Here is a 17,162-nt window from a genome sequence, read left to right as displayed (position 1 = left end):
TTTCAGCAGATGATTTTCTGTAACTGGTGATTAATGGCAGAGGAGACGGACATGCAGATCAACCTGTCTATGCTGCAGCAATTCAATGCACAACTCTCAACAGGAGGTTTAGATTAGGTCCAGTACCACCTGACTTCCTCTATTTAATTTTATCTAAAGCCTTCTACACCCACTGGGATTGGAGCAAAACCTGGGTAGTTTGTTCTTGCAACGGTTTAGGTGTGTTTGTCATATTACCACAAACATCTGCCTATATGGTGTATATATATATATATATATATATATATATATATATATATATATATATATATATATATATATATATATATATATATAAAATATAATATATATAGTGCTTTTCAATACTATATATTAAAAAATGGCAGTTATGTTAATAGTGGAAATTATACCATTATTCCTTTAACAATTGATAGCTATGGCTAATACTGACCATGTTTTCTGTTCCATTGCACACGGTGTCCTTTATTAAAGTCCATTTTAAAAGAAGCAGGGACCTTGTCAAGCTATTAGTAAACAGATTACTTGGAATTACTTTATGGATTGTGCAATGTGATAGAAAGGAAGCCATACCACTTTGCAAGCCATACCACTCAGTGTGTGGAAGAGGCGTTCTTCTCCGTTATCTTCTAAATTGTTTTTCTTAAAGAGACCCTAAAGATTTATCACTTTTAATACATTTTACTGTTTTGAGGTGAGAAACACAAAAATGTTAGATAGTGTAGCTGTCACATCAAGAACAATGTACAGACAAATGGGCTGGTAATTTAATCAAAAACCATGATTTTTTTATGTAATCAATAAACATGCCAGAAAACATGATTTATAAGTTCCTTCATCTAATATATAACTGCCTATTTTCCAATCTGTTTGAGTTGTGCCAGTTTGGTGCCCTTCTGTTTGGGATGTTCAGAACTCTAGAAATGTTTTACCATTTGTTCCATAGAATCAACTTTGCACAAAATGCATATTCCTCTGGCTATTTGGATGATATAATCATTTAAAGTAATGATTTTCAGTGGGTGTATAAAGCAGCTCTCCTGAGATCCTGGATGTTTATGTGCACGTTGAATCCAAAACAGAGTGCAATCAAGTAGGTGGAAGAATGACATGTGGGCTTTCACTTGGGTCATGTGCAGGTGCATCATTAAATTAATTATACAGCAGCAATTGCGACCAGCCTAATACCGAAAATCAATAAACACAGAGCAAAGTTGAAAATTGGCCAGAAGTACAGAATCATTTAGTAGGCGGGCCTCACACTCCAATACTACCTGCTGGTACAGATGGAGGTGGCAGATTTCCGCAGAGGATCAGCATTGGAAGTCAGCTGCCAGGTGACTTAGATAAAGTTTGGTGTTCCATAAAGTATTTTTTAGGCCCAGTGCATTTTTTAATCATATGCTGCCTCTAGGTTAAATTATTAATATTATTTTATATTCACTAAATAATCTCTTCTCCTCAGGTCATGTTCTTAAAAAGGAAGAAAGAAATCTAAGCACAAAGACGGACTTAAACCAAAGTTTTAGTTCCATTATTTTTTATTATTATAATGTCCAAAACACAAAAAAAATTAGAGGCACAATATTTGGAGAAATTCAAAAAGGGAAACAAAGCAAACAAAACCAAAATCTTACAAAAGGCAACTCAACATGTTTTAAAGGGATCATATAAAGCTGTCTGTTAGAGGGCGCTAACGGATTGTCTTACTTTTAGAGCGCTAAAAATAAAAGGCGTTAGAGCATGTGAGAGAGCGGCCCTAACTCTTAGAGAACTCATGGTTAAGTGTTGAGTTTGGTTTTTTGGTTTGGTCTGATTTGTCCTTGCAGCAAATAGTGAGTATTTAGATGTACATGCACTGCATAAATTTTCTGTGAAGAAACGAGTAATTTGTAGAATAATTACATTCAGAGATGGGAAGTTTAATGTTAGGGTGGAAAATAAAAGAGGTAATAGAAGTGCTCTCCGCTTCTGAGCCTTTTTAACAACCACTCAGCAATGTGCAAACTCTCACTCTGATCAATTTCCCCAAATCACCTTCTGACCCTGAATTCCGCATACTAGCTGAGCATGTCACAACAGGTAGGAGCTACTCACTATATTAGTCAGGAAGTGGCAGGACACGATGCACGGCCAGATTATTCTGTCAGGAGATGTAGGTGTGACTGGGAGAGTGGGGACTGGGAGGGAGGACCCAAATGCGGGATGTGACAGGATTAAGGAAAAAACAGGCTTTAATAAAGATAGCAAACTGAACGATAGGGCAAAGACAAAACAACAGTCCAAAAAACAACAGTCCAGGTTCTTAACTCAGGCAAACAGGGCAATCCAGGGAAGACAAAACCAAAGCCAAAAAACAGTCCAAAAAAGCAAAGAGCTGGCAACCAGAACAATGAAGGGCAGAGGAGAAACACAAACAAGAAACCAGTCCAGAGCTCAAAACCAAAAAATAAGGTACAGGATCAGGATCAGTGTACAGAGTACAGGTACAAAATCCAAAGCTGGCAGGGTGGCAAGAGTATTCTCAAGGACTTTGGAAGCCGGTGAAATAATCTGGCCCCGAGTCTTGGGTGTCCTTAAATACCAGGAGGTGAGGGGAAAAAGGGCAAGATGGCCGCCGACCTGGAAGTGAGCGCCGCACAACTGGAAGTGCACGCCGCGTGCCCGGAAGATCCTGGCAATATTACTGTATGTAACCTGAAGGTATCACCAGTCTATCATTCATTTTCCCCGTTTTTGAGTTGTTATAATCTATTATGCAGTATCAACATGAGTGTTTTACAATACTCATGAACATAATTACAAACAAGCAGTTATTTTCTTACTCAGTGTTTTCTTTTGAAGTGAACATAAGAAACTTGTCTATTTAGACACACAAAGGACTATCTAGGGAGTCGGGGTAGAGCACCGGTCACCCACACAAATACTGGGGATTATTCTGCCCCTTGTAGTGTGGCATTTGGGCGCGTCCCAAAGAAGACAGCCCGGGTAAAACAGCCCTGGAAATACAGCCCACTACAATGGCTCTCAGTGTCTCACATCCTAATTACAGAGAAATAAGCACAAAATTAGCATCTTTTGACATCAAATATTAATACCTGACAGTTAACCAACTTACTGGTTCAACCAGGTTACGATGTGCCGCAAACTCTAAACAAGGAAGTGGGATGATCTTAACCTGATAATGACTGGATTCCTCAATCCACATTAAAAGAAGAAACCAAACCACCCTTAGAACCCATTCCTCACAATCAGGCTACCAAACAGGCATGACAACTAAGTCCTTACCACACAAACCTCTCCCAGCTGCGCCGGATATCCGGTGACATCAGTGTTCAGGAAAACGCACTCCCACCAGACACCGACTGCTCCTTTTATAGACCCACTAATTTGATAAGCGAAACCTGGCCATCATTACAATTGCTCCGCCCAACCATGTGACTGTTCCCACTACCACATAGCAATCTATGTACTATATGGCAGTAACAACCTTTTTAGGTTGGTCTGGAACATCATGCTCTTTGGTTTGACTTTGAAAATTTTGTTGGTGTTCGGCTTGTGTTTGTTCTTGATCCACACTCCTCTGTTCGTGAAACTCATGCGAGTTGAAAAAATTTAGATATTTTTTGTTTCTTCTCATGTTTCCATTTTCTGTGTAAATTATGTCAGATCTCAGAGTAGTGTGTTAATTAACAACTGTGGCAGTCTTGTTCCAGCCTTTCTCACTGTCTATCTTGACTGCAACATGATCTCCAGGTTTGAGTTAAGGCAATAAATGACAACTATAGAGTCTATTATAATACAGCTTATTGTTGGATTTTTCGCCCTCACCTTTGAGAAATCATGCCACTCAGGCACCAGTTTCTTTTCTAAGACAGGAACCAGCATCGTCAGCTGGCGTCCAAGCATCAACTGTGCAGGACTGTATCCTGTCGCTTGGAAAGGTGTAACTCTGTATGTGAGAAGAGCTAGAAAAGGATCCTCTTGCTAGAGAATGTTTTGTGGTTCGCACTGCTTTTTATGCCTCTCCATTGGATTGTGAACAATGTGGACTTGTGGTCATGTAAAAAAAAACATATGCCTTTGAATAATCCTGAAGCTGTTGAACACGGAACTGTGGACCATTGCCAGTAACAAGGATATCAGGACAACCCTAACTGGCAAACATCTTGCTCAACCTCAATATCACAATCTTTCTTGACATGTCTGGAAGATAAGCAATGTTGATAAATCTAGAAAAATAGTCGACCACTACAAGATCTCTTTTGTCAACCTCGCAATTATCAGCCACAACTCTCAACCAAGGTGCATCTGGTAATGGGGTAGTCATTAGAGGTTCTTGATGTTGTTCAGATTTGTTTGATAATATGAAAAATTTTCTCCTTGCTAATGCCAGGCTAACAAACACTTTGTTCTGCATGCTCTCTGCACTTGACAATCCCCATGTGACCTTTTTCTTCTGACCTTCGCTCTCATGCTGCTTGGAATAATGAACATGTCACTATAGGTTAGAAGATCATGACTTACAAACAACATATCTCATACAGCTTGACGCACTCTGCCAATTGTGAAGGATACTTTGGCCATTCCTGTTTCACGTATCTCATCACCTGCAATTCAGTATCAACCTTTGTGCTTTCTATGGCATCGCTCAGTCATGTTCGTGACATTGGCCAGGCTGTTTTGGTGGACTCCTCCAGGGCTGTGATGTCATCTGTAAGCTCCAATAAACTCAGTAGTGAAGTTGAAAATGGGTGCCTGGAAAGAGTATCAGAAACAAAAAAGTTGGGACACTTTTTTTTTTTTTTTTACAAATTGTGAATAAAAACAGAATGCAATGATGTGGAAATTTCAAATTTCAATATTTTATTCAGAATACAACATAGATGACATATAATATGTTTAAACTGAGAAAATGTATAATTTTAAGGGAAAAATAAGTTGATTTAAAATTTCATGGCATCAACACATCAAAAAAAGTTGGGACAAGGCCATGTTTACCACTGTGTGGCGTCCCCTCTTCTTTTTATATCAGTCTGCAAACGTCTGGGGACTGAGGAGACAAGTTGCTCAAGTTTAGGAATAGGAATGTTGTCCCATTCTTGTCTAATACTGGCTTCTAGCTCTGTGCGGTAAGACCCGCGGCAGCGGTCTGTGTGTTTACATCAACACGGAATGGTGTAAGAACTCTGTACTTGTTTCTACCTACTGCTCATCGCTGTTGGAGTTTATGGTTGTGAGATTTAGACCTTTTTATTTACCACGGGAATTCACCACCGCTATTGTGCTCGGAGTGTACATACCACCTAGCGCTAATGCTAAGAAAGCGCTCAGTATACTCTAATGGACCATTAGCGAACTTCAAAACACACACCCTGACGGATTGTTTATAGTCTCCGGAGATTTTAATCGTGCAAATCTTATTACTGTGCTTCCGAAATTTCACCAGAATGTGGACTTTGCAACCAAAGGAGAAAACACGCTGGATGTTGTTTACACAAACATTCCGGGCGCATACCGGGCGAAGCCCCGCCCCCACCTCGGGTACTCAGACCACATCTCTGTTATGCTGTTTCCAGCATACAGACCACTCAGCAGGCGTTCAAGACCAGCTCGAAAGCAGGTGAGAACCTGGCCAGCAGGATTCATGTCTGCTCTCCAGGACTGCTTTAAATGCACTGACTGGGATATGTTCAGGGAAGCTGCAACCAACGGCAATTTCATAAAATTAAAGGAGTACACGTCAACAGTGACCAGCTACATCGGCAAGTGCGTTGATGATGTGACCATCTTGGCTGGTTGGTTTGGGATGTTTGTGGGCATCTACTTCTTTAAAGGTCCACAATCTTCATAAGGTGGGATGTGACTGGAGCTGGAGCAACCTCAGGATGCCTAGAGAAAGAGAAGCATTGGAGATGAATTAGTGTAGCTGCTGTTCATGATATTAACAGCACGCTTCCTTTCGCTCCGTAGGATTTGCCCCCACTCGGTCATCTCGCCGGAGAAGCAAGCCGGGAATTCCCCTGGGCTCTCAAAGCGGAGTTCCTCTTTCAGTTTTGGTCAGACCTTCTGTCAGGGTACGGACCACGAATCGGAAGCAGGAGTAGCTCTATCATGTTTATTGATGTGAACAGAGCACAGCACAGAGTCACGGAGAGTCACGAACCATAAACCGGGATGAGTCCGTAAAGCCGATATAATCGTCGGAACGGAGGTAATCCATGAACCGTGAGTAATCCTCAGAAGGATAGTAATCCACGGGAGGTGAGTGATCTACGGAACCAGCAGGAAATGCTGGCAGTCTCGGGTGACAATTAGACTATTGCAATTTTTTATGTTCCGGATGTTCTAATAAGTGCATAGGTAAGCCTTAGCTATTCTTGCTGGAGTCCCTACCTGCACTCTGTTCACACTGTACAGAGTATTTAAAAGTTTAAGTAACAATGAGAATACTTAATCCTTATTTATCTTTCCCTGTTGCCCCTCATTTCTTTCTCTCCGTGTTAAGTTACACATATCCTAAGGGACTAGTGTTCTTGTCCTACATATCTGCTGGATTTATCCCAACAATTGACTTGACTTGACTTGAACACCCTACATCTGGATAAAGTTCTCTTTAACTGGAGACCACTGTTTGCATAAACAGTTCTGCATGTAAGTGTTACTCAATGAATTACTCTACCTCAACAATTATGCATGTAACGAATGGACATTTGGTGCCACACAGATAAGAATGGGTCGACTTTTGAGTCTGGCTGTCAGCCGACGGCGTGCGCACTTCCGGTAATCCAACTTCCGCTTCCGGTGCGGCGCCGGCACGACGCGGCAGCCATCTTTTGTGTGTATAAATAGACGCCGGCTCCTGTTATCCCTTGCCAGATTGTATTTTGGCTTTGTGTATGTGAGATTGGATCGGCACTTCAAGATTTCATGCAGCGCACAGCTCAAAATCCCAGTACCTCGGCTGTAGCCACACCCGTCGCCTCACCTGCACCATCAACCGAGATGGAACCTGCTCCGGTCGTGGTTAGTTCCCGTGAACCTCACCTAACACCACCGGCACGTTTTTCCGGGGAACCAGGACACTGCCGCCCCTTTCTCACTTAGTGCGGCATTATCTTTCAACTTCAACCCTCTTCTTTTCCCACCGAAGTAGCCAAGGTGGCCTATGTGATTTCCCTGCTATCAGGTCCCGCTCTCCAGTGGGCCACCGCTAAATGGGAGAACCAAACCACCCACTGCATGTCTTACTCCTCCTTCTCCAGCGAACTCTGGAAAATTTTCGACTCCGCCTCTCCTCGTCACGATGCGGCACGCTTGCTGTTTTCTGCCACTTAAGGTAAGCGTTCGGTGGCTGAATTTGCCGCTGAGTTCCGCACCGCTGCTACGGATAGCGGATGGAACCCCACTGCCCTCTATGACGCCTTCTATCGTGGTTTGGCTGCTGAAGTTAAGGATAAGTTAGCCGCCCGGGAACTTCCATCGGGCTTAGATGGCCTCATTGCCCTCGCTACGCGAATTGCGGCGTTTGGAGCACACTTCTCGGCGCTCCGATCGTCACCGCTCTCCACCGCAATACCGACGTCGAACATTCCCTTGTGACACTACTGTACCAGAACCCCACTCTCCACCCCGTCCTATGAAAATTGCCCGCCGACACCTATCCCCAAATGAAAAGGAGAGGCGTCGCTCCAGAGGCTTGTGTCTCTACTGTGGGGAGGCTGGACACATGCCGGTTTCCTGCCCAGTAAAAGACCGGGCTCGTCGCTAATGGAGAGGTCCACCACTCCTAGACATCCGCATCCTCTTTGGGGGACAGGAGCACCAGCTTGTGGCTTTTGTGGATTCAGGGGCAGACTCAGAGTTTCTGGATCAGGATCTAGTTCAGCAGTTGAGGATTGAGACCGAATCCTTCCCAGCCACCCTTCAAGTTCAAGCCCTCGACGCCATCTCCTTTATCAGGCAACCTGTCGCACAAAGCCCATCCGGGTCACCATTGCCGGTCAACATCAGGAGTGGCTATCCTTTTTGGTCATTTCTTCCCCTCACACCCCGGTCATGCTCGCTTTTCCCTGGCTGCAGAAACACAACCCCCACCTGGATTGGTCCACGGGTGGAGTCCTAGAGTGGGGAACCTTCTGCCATTCCCACTGTTTAGTCCAGCCATCAGCCTCTGGTTCTTTTGAGGCCTTGGACCTTGACTTTACCCTCTGGCGTCTGAATTGCCGCCGGCGCCCAAACGGGCTTTTTTCTCAGATGCCAGCAAAAAGAGCTGAAACTGCTCGGTCATATTTGATCAAAAATGTCAAAGTAATACATCATTTAAATCTGTAAAGGGTCTACTTTCATTTGTGTATGCTCAGTACATAAACAAAACGTTGTATTTTTTTTAAATGAATAAAATAGTCAGGGTGCGCCATCTGTCGCCTTTGTCTGCGTAAACTTTGTTTAGAAACGCGTCATCAAAAAGCGCTGAAACTCGGCCAATAGCTGACACACGGAAATAAAAAATATATCTTTAGACAGCTTAAAGTGTGTAGTTTTAGAATAAGTCGGTGAAATAAAAAAACATATGTTTTCAATAAATGTAAATCATGTAAAACCAAGTAGAGGCACAGATTTTCCACCGCAGCTCATTATCTGATAATGAGCTGCGAGCAGACACGCCCCCCCGCTATTCACAGGTAAAACAGTTCACACGTTGAGTCACACACACACACACACCCCGGGCAGTGGCATAAAAGAATGCCAGAGAATTTACCTTTTCATCTGAAGAAGATTGCGATTCCGATGAGGAGCGTTTGCATTTTGAAGAGCGAGGACTTTCCAGCAAGTTGCTACAATTTGTAAGTTATTTAGTCTTACATTCTGATCATATAAAACTCATATTGTTTGTAGACATCTCTGCCTCGCTTTTGTCAGCATTGCCTTTTAATGTTACAACAAATATCCACCAATATCTGCTCATTTGTAACATTAACTGTTTGTGATTGTATGCCCTAAATATTGTTGATGTTATATAAAGTTATATTTTAGCCTCAGTTCAGTTTTGGTTGGTGTCACTGATCATCCTGAAAGGCTGTTATGTAGTGTTAGCTAGCAGAGATGTTCCCAAATGCTGAGGTGTAAATGCTATCTGTACAATGCATGCTAACAAATATATTGTTCAAGTGTATTCATCAAAAATACTAAAATATATATTGTTTGATTATTTTTAGGAGTGTGGCTGCATCACCCCTGCCTTCACTGGAAACTCACACCAGGCCACGCAGGTGTCGCTCCATTTTGAGTTCGACCGAGAATCATCCTGAGTAAGTACATATTTTATATTTTCCTAAATTATATTTAGTTTGAATCATTATTGCTTTGTATGTCATATGCAAACAACTTTATCAATGACAATATTATTTGCTCAGCTGTAAATGGTGATGGTGTAAATGTCTGAGATGCATTATGGTCTATGGCCCATCAACAAACATTTATCTGTCCTATTGCCCATCAACAAATAGGCCTATAGGCTGTACAATGCATGCTAACAAATATATATTGTTCAAGTTTATTCATCATCCTAAAATATATTGTTTGATTATTTTTAGGAGTGTGGCTGCATCACTCTTGCCTTCACTGGAAACTCACACCAGGCTATGTAGGCGTCGCTCCATTTTGAGTTCGACCGAGAATCATCCTGAGTAAGTACATATTTTGTATTTTCTTAAATTATATTTAGTTTGAATCATTATTGCATTGTATGACATGCAAACAACTTTACCAATGACACAATTAGTGATGTTCGTGTGTGTGTGTGTGTGTGTGTGTGTGTGTGCGTGTGTGTGTGTGTGTGTGTGTGTTTCATAAACAGATGTGATCAAGCACCTGCTCCAAAAAGGGCAAAGGCCAAGGGACGCAAATACAAATGGAGAGATGTAACCGTGAGTGAGATGTGTCGCTACATTGGGCTCTTATTTTACATGGCAATGGTAAAGTCCATCTCTGGCATCTCTGGATGGCGTAGCATCTCTGGATGGTGTTTCTGTTTCAGCATGTACGGCTGTCAAAGACCTTGGTGTGATTATTGACCCGAGTCTTTCCTTTGAGTCTCACGTGAATAATATCACCAGAATCGCCTTCTTTCACCTTAGAAATATTGCTAAGATTAGAAATATGATGTCGTTACAGGATGCAGAAAAACTGGTTCATGCTTTTGTTACTTCTAGATTAGACTACTGTAACGCTTTACTGTCTGGGTGTGCGAGTAAGTGCATCAATAAGCTTCAGTTAGTCCAGAATGCAGCAGCAAGGGTCCTCACTAGATCTAGGAAATATGACCACATCACCCCTGTTTTAATCAGTCTACACTGGCTCCCAATCAAATCTCGCATTGACTATAAAATATTACTACTGACGATAAAGCACTCAATGGTCTCGCACCGCAGTATCTGAGTGAACTTCTGTACCAGTATGATCCTCCACGCCTACTTAGATCAAAAGGTGCTGGCTATCTGTTGGTTCCTCAAATAATGAAGACTACAGCAGGGGGCAGATCTTTCTCTTATAAAGCCCCACAGTTATGGAACAGCCTTCCAATCAGTGTTCGGGACTCAGACACAGTCTCAGTGTTCAAGTCGAGGTTGAAAACGTATTTATTTAGTCAAGCCTTTTATCAGTAGATTTCTCTTAGGTAAAGGCACAGATCTGGAGGGAACATGGATATAGAGTGTTTGGTGAACTGGTATATTTGTATGCTGTCGTCCCTCACATTCACACGTTCACTCAGGTTTGTTGACGGTGGTGTGGTGGGTCGTCTCTTATCCCAGAGATCCCTCATGTCTGTGTTACCTTCTGGTTCTCCCTTTTAGTTATGCTGCCATAGCGAGTCTTGCCGGAGTCCAAACTGCACAGTGACATTAACTTTCGTACACCAATAGTTACACTTAATAATCCATATCCTTCTCTTCCGTCACCCTCTCTCTCTCTCTCTCTCTCTCTCTCTCTCTCTCTCTCTCTCTCTCTCTTTCGGTCGAGTTAAACATGCTCCTGAGGCTCCAGTGACCAGTTCCTGCCCCTCTTCCCTCCTTGGATCTTCACACTTCTGTGCAGCTCGGGACGGTCTCTTAATTCGGAGTAGAACGGGTGCTTTGAGGACGGATTGGACTGTAGTTGGTGTCGGCGGTCTGCTGCACTGACTCGGGAGTGCAGTTTGCTTCTGATCATCATCACTGTACCCCACAACATTGTATATCTGCTTCAAATGGACATTTGGTGCAACCCAGATGAGGATGGGTTCCCTCTTGAGTCTGGTTCCTCTCAAGGTTTCTTCCTTATGCCATCTCGGGGAGTTTTTCCTTGCCACAGTTGCTCATCAGGGACAAACATACTTACAAAGAACATATTTATGTTTAATCACCACATTATCTGTGTAAAGCTGCTTTGAGACAATGTTCATTGTTAAAAGCGCTATACAAATAAAAATGAATTGAATTGAATTGAATTAAAGTTGCCCTCCATCATAGACTACTGGTGACAGAGCAGTATTTTTACAGTTCCCTTTCCAGCAACAATAATGTCAAGGGACAGATACAGGAACATTTTGTGGAATGTACACATGAGTCACCCAGATGCAGACAAAGAAAATGACAGAAAGAGGGGCACATCTGAACATGACCGTCTGTTCAGAGTAAAACCGCTTATGGACACAATCCGTAAGACATGCAAAGCAATTTATCATCCTAGAAGACATTTAGCCGTGGATGAGAGGATGGTAGCATGCAAAGCTAACACTTGGAGGACACAGTACATGAAAGCTAAGCCAACTAAGTGGGGGTTCAAGTTGTTTGTTTTTGCTGATTCCTCAAATGGATACACTATTATTATTTAATGCATAGTATTGTAGCCCTACAGGCTAGGATTTGCAGAACCCTACTGTAGTGTATTGTGTTAGTTTTTGTTGCACTCTTTATTTTTTATACATACTGTACTGTATTGTTTTATTGTTACACAATTCCCTTTTTAATGCTGTCCTTGCTAATGTGTATTTTAAATAAACACAAAGGAAACACATTCCTTGTTGTAGTACTGTACTTCTCACTGTGATCCTGGCTCAGTGATCCACAGCTCATTATGTAATCGACAGCTCATTATGCGACCCATTGTCTACGAAGCTGTCAGTCACAGCATGTCGACGCCTCTTCGCATATGGCCTTTCAAAGTAGAAAGTGTCTTTTAAATTTTAAATCAAAGTATTGTTTAAGGTGAATGAGCAGGCAGGATGATTTTCACATGATTAAAAATAAAAAAACCTACATTAGAAGATCTGTTCTCAAAAAGTCTTGGGGAAACATGTTTACTATCGGTTTTGTGGCCTTATTTCAGTGAGTTTTTTTGTTGCTTTTTCAAAAACCACGCATAAACCTTATTTTGTCAAAAATACAAACAAACACATATAAGTTGTTTACATATTATGGTAGCCCAGTTTGTGCTGAATACATTGTAATTAGCCGTTTGTCAATAATATATTTTAAAAGCAACTAAAAATAACCAAATGTAAGAGCACATCAAAATCTCTCAAGGGGTCAAAAACACCCTAAGACTCCAGAGGGTTACTTCCCTCTGTGTATCACGACCTAGGTCAGGTATTTAGCAAGGCCCGAGCTTCCTCCTTACCTGCTCATCGGCCATATGACTGCGCCATCGACCTCCTACCCGGGTCCTCGCCCCACCGGGGACGTTTGTATCACCTGTCAGGCCCCGAGCAAAAAGCCATGACGCAGTACATTCAGGACTCAATTGCTACTGGCCTTATTCACCCTTCCTCCTCCCCTGCCGGTGCGGGGTTCTTTTTTGTTGAGAAGAAGGATGGGACTTTACGCCCCTGCATTGATTATCGTGGTCTCAATAGCATCACCATCAAGAACCGCTATCCGCTCCCCTTAATGGACACGGCGTTCGAACAGCTCGAAGGAGCTTCCATTTTCACTAAACTGGACCTTAGAAACGCATACCATCTCGTTCGCATCCGGGAAGGGGATGAGTGGAAGACGGCTTTCAACACCCCGTCGGGTCACTATGAGTATTTGGTCATGCCATTTGGCCTCACCAACGCGGCAGCGGTTTTCCAGGCTCTTATTAATGACGTGCTGCGTGATATGTTGAACCATTATGTTTTTGTATATCTGGACGACATCTTGGTGTTCTCCCGATCTCTGGATGAGCATGTCGGCCACGTTGGTTTGGTACTCCAGCGCCTCCTCCAGAATCGTCTGTACGTCAAAGCGGAGAAATGTGAGTTCCATGTCTCTAGCACCTCCTTCTTGGGATTCACTCTTGGCGAACTTTCATCAGACTCAAAGACCTCTTCACCTCTGCCCCGGTCCTGGTTTTTCCCGATCCCTCTCGCCAGTTCGTGGAAGTCGATGCCTCTGACCTAGGGGTAGGCGCTGTACTGTCCCAGAGGGGCACTACTGATAACAAGTTGCACCCTTGCGCCTTCTTCTCCCGCCGTCTTAACCAAGCTGAACGTAATTACCCCATTGGTAAACGGGAGCCCCTGGCCGTCAAGCTTGCCCTAGAAGAATGGCGACACTGGTTAGAGGGGGCTGAGACCCCTTTCTTGGTCTGGACTGATCACTGCAACCTGGAGTATCTACGCACTGCAAAGCGCCTCAATCCTCGCCAGGCTCGCTGGGGACTTTTTTTCGGCAGGTTCAATTTCTCTCTCTCCTACCGCCCGGGATCTAAGAATGGGAAGCCTGACCCTCTTTCCAGGTTACACTCCCCTGTGGAGGAAGAAGAATCCACCTTTACATCCATACTTCCTCCTTCAGTTACCATGCATGCCCTGGACCTTGATCTCGAGGCTAGGGTTAAACTTGCCACTATGGACCAGCCGGGTCCCAAGGGTTGCCCTACTAACAGACTCTTTGTTCCCGAGCAGCTGCGGTCCCAAGTCCTCCAGTGGTGTCACGGCTCACCTCTGTTTTGTCATCCCGGGTTTCCTCGAACTCTGTCCGTCCTCCGGCAGCGGTTCTGGTGGCCCACTGTCCGGAAAGATGTCCGTGAATTTGTTGCCGCCTGTCCCACCTGCACGCAACACAAGAATCCGAAGGGCCGTTCGGTGGGGTTACTACGTCCACTTCCTGTGCCTAAACGCCCCTGGTCTCACATTGCCCCGGATTTTGTTACCGGTCTCCCCCCCTCCGCCGAAAGCACAGTCATTCTTACCGTGGTGGACCGGTTTTCGAAAATGGTACATTTTATTCCCCTAGCCAAACTGCCTTCTGCTAAGGAGACCGCTGCGCTCCTTCTCCTGCACGTTTTCCGCCTGCACGGTCTTCCTCGTAACATCCTCTCTGACCGGGGCCTCAGTTCACAGCCAGATTTTGGAAGGAGTTTTTTCGCCTCCTAGGGGTCTCGATCAACCTCTCCTCTGGGTTTCACCCGCAAACCAATGGCCAGACTGAGAGGCTCAATCAGGAGCTAGAGACAGGACTCCGTGTCCTTCGCGCACAAGATGCCTCCTCATGGTCCTCCAAGCTGTTTTGGGTTGAGTACGCCCATAATTCATTACCTATTGCCGCCACGGGATTATCTCCCTTTCAGACGGTTTATGGTTATCAACCCCCTCTATTTTCTACCCAGGAGGCTGAGGCTTCCGTCCCATCTGCATTGGCTCAGTTTCGGCGCTGTCGACTCAGTTGGAGGAGGGCCCGCACTGCGCTTCTTAGAGCTTCCCAAAGCTGTCCTGCACCCCATTACCGGGTTGGTCAAAAGGTGTGGCTTTCCACTCGGGACCTTCCTCTCAAGGCTGTGTGTCGCAAGTTCGCCCTGCGATTTCTGGGACCATTCCCCATCTCCAAGGTCATTAACCCGGTTGCTGTGCGCCTCAGGCTGCCCAGGGCCCTTCGGATCCATCCGACGTTCCACGTTTCCTGGCTCCGGCCTGTAAGGGCATGTTCCTTTTCTGCTCTTTGTTTTTTTTTCATGCTCTTGTTAAGGGAAATGCGTTTGTTTTCAAACTGTTTTTCCCTTTTAAGTCTGGTTCCTCTAAAGGTTTCTTCCTTATGTCATCTCAAGAAATTTTTCCTTTCCACAGTTTCCACTGGATTGCTAATTAGGAATAACATTAAATTGTAAGGAATTAACTTACAAGCACTTAATTAATACATTTACTTTATAACACATTTATTCCTGTAAAGCTGCTTGAAGATAAGGTTCTTTGTTAAAAGCACTATACAAATGAAAAAAAATTAAATGAAATTGAATTCCATTGTACCATTGAAACACAGTGATGTGTTAGTTAGTGATTTATTTTAAGCTTTTACTTACTGATGTGTTTTAGCTTTTTTACCAGATTTCCAAGTTTAATTTTATGCATGACTGAATTTAAATGAACAGTATCATGGTCAATTATAAAAAGCAAAAATGACGAAACTTAATTAACAAGAAATATGGGAACTCAGACCCCATGTCTCAGCAGATACATTCACTATGTGGCTCGAAGTTCAAATCTCTTCTAGCTTTTCACCAATTAAATACAAATAAAACAAAATATTCATTATGAAATAATAAAATAATACACCAACAAATAAATCTTCCAGTCAAGACATGAGAAGGAGCAAATCGGCTTTATTGCAGTCAATCAATTCACCCCAACGAGCTCTCCAGGAGAAACCTACTAAACAGCAATGGCACATAAAAGTGCAAAGTCGAGTTAAAAAATTCCCCTTTTTCTCTACACCCTGATACACTTACAGATTTTCTCCAATAACTCCTCTTTAACAATGTGCATTCTTCACTAATCTCAGGAGGTCTTGCATCCTCCTTTCTTTTCACATTCACACATAATGGCAAATTTTTCCCTTTTCTTTGAATCCTCGTTCATCTCACCTCTGTATAGTTTAGTTTAAATATCTTTGCATGTCCTGCAGCTTTCACACCTCCTCCACCAAATATCTCTTATTTTTGCACCTTTTGCAAATATTTCCTGCAAATTTCACACCTTTTCTTATAACCATTTTCTGACTTTGCAGTTTTTGCACATCATACATGGTTTTGTTCACACCATTTTAACATGTTCACACATTGTCTAGAAATATCTTTCACACCTCGGTTTTAATTAATTTCCTGTCTCTCATTTTTATATTAATTTTACATATGATTTCACTAATGCTGTTCAAATATATTATAATGCTTATTACTTATATTAATAAAGAAACTATCCAAAGCATGAATGTTTTTAGCTCTTTCATATACAGAGTTCTCCATAAAGCCAAATATACTTATACTAAATAATATAAGTGCAAAAAATTAAGCTTTAACTTACACTAAATAATGCTACAAGTTTTAGTCTATTATTAACGTTAATTGGAGCTGGCGTAAGATGACATTTTTAACTTGCACATGAACGTTGCTTTGAAAGACAAGTCAAAAAGGTGTCTTTAGCTTAGATGTTTAACCATGCTGGCTGCAGATGTCTGCACACGTCCTGTACCACTTTATGCAGCCTCACATCTGTGACACATCTGTGCCCTGAATCTTCTTCCCCTTCACTCAGACTGATCTTACCCTAATACAATTGCCTTTATAAACATATATAATCATCAATAAACTGCTTTTTTTCTTAACTTACAGTCTCTGAGGTTCTTAAAGTGAGATTTTCATACCCGAACACAGTTCTTGCTTTAAAGTTGACCTGGTTTTAAAGCTAAATAAATCTAAAAGCCCGGCCCTGAAAAGCCCAGAAAATAAAGAAGTGCATGTTAAATATCAGGATTGTAAACACAGACAATGGTTTGTAAGGACAAAATTTGCCTTCCAAGTATCATCTATACAGTAATGAATACATTCTTAAGACTCCTTATATTACATTACAGTTACAGAAACTGTTTAACAAAATAAAGTCATCAATAATAGTGTGGCACACGGTATGGGTTTATATTACTAGAGATTATGCAAAACTATTTGTTTTATTGATAATCTAGTTACCTAGGTGTGATGATCGAGTATGCCCACCCTCGTGTTATCGTCCAGGGAACCAACCAAAAAAGTTTGTTGGAACAATGAAAAGTCAGAGATGGACATTAATGGACATTATTCATGCTTAATATGAATTAATGCAATAAGACAGCATTTTAAGGAGACCAAACTCT

At 42.6% G+C, this 17,162-nt stretch overlaps 1 protein-coding gene across 1 annotated transcript in view; it reads right to left on the bottom strand.

The window, feature by feature from the left end:
- Nucleotides 1-16,864, bottom strand: part of LOC124379852 (low choriolytic enzyme-like) — an 81,024-nt gene extending 64,160 nt beyond the window's left edge. The window contains exon 1 of the mRNA XM_046840436.1: nt 16,677-16,864. The gene's annotated coding sequence lies outside the window, so the exon portion shown is untranslated. The remainder of the gene's footprint in view (nt 1-16,676) is intronic.
- Nucleotides 16,865-17,162: the final 298 nt, after the last annotated feature.

The sequence above is a fragment of the Silurus meridionalis genome, chromosome 26 (assembly GCF_014805685.1).
Source record: "Silurus meridionalis isolate SWU-2019-XX chromosome 26, ASM1480568v1, whole genome shotgun sequence".
In the NCBI taxonomy this organism is placed as follows: Eukaryota; Metazoa; Chordata; class Actinopteri; order Siluriformes; family Siluridae; genus Silurus; species Silurus meridionalis.
This window is presented reverse-complemented; position numbering and strand designations above follow the sequence as displayed.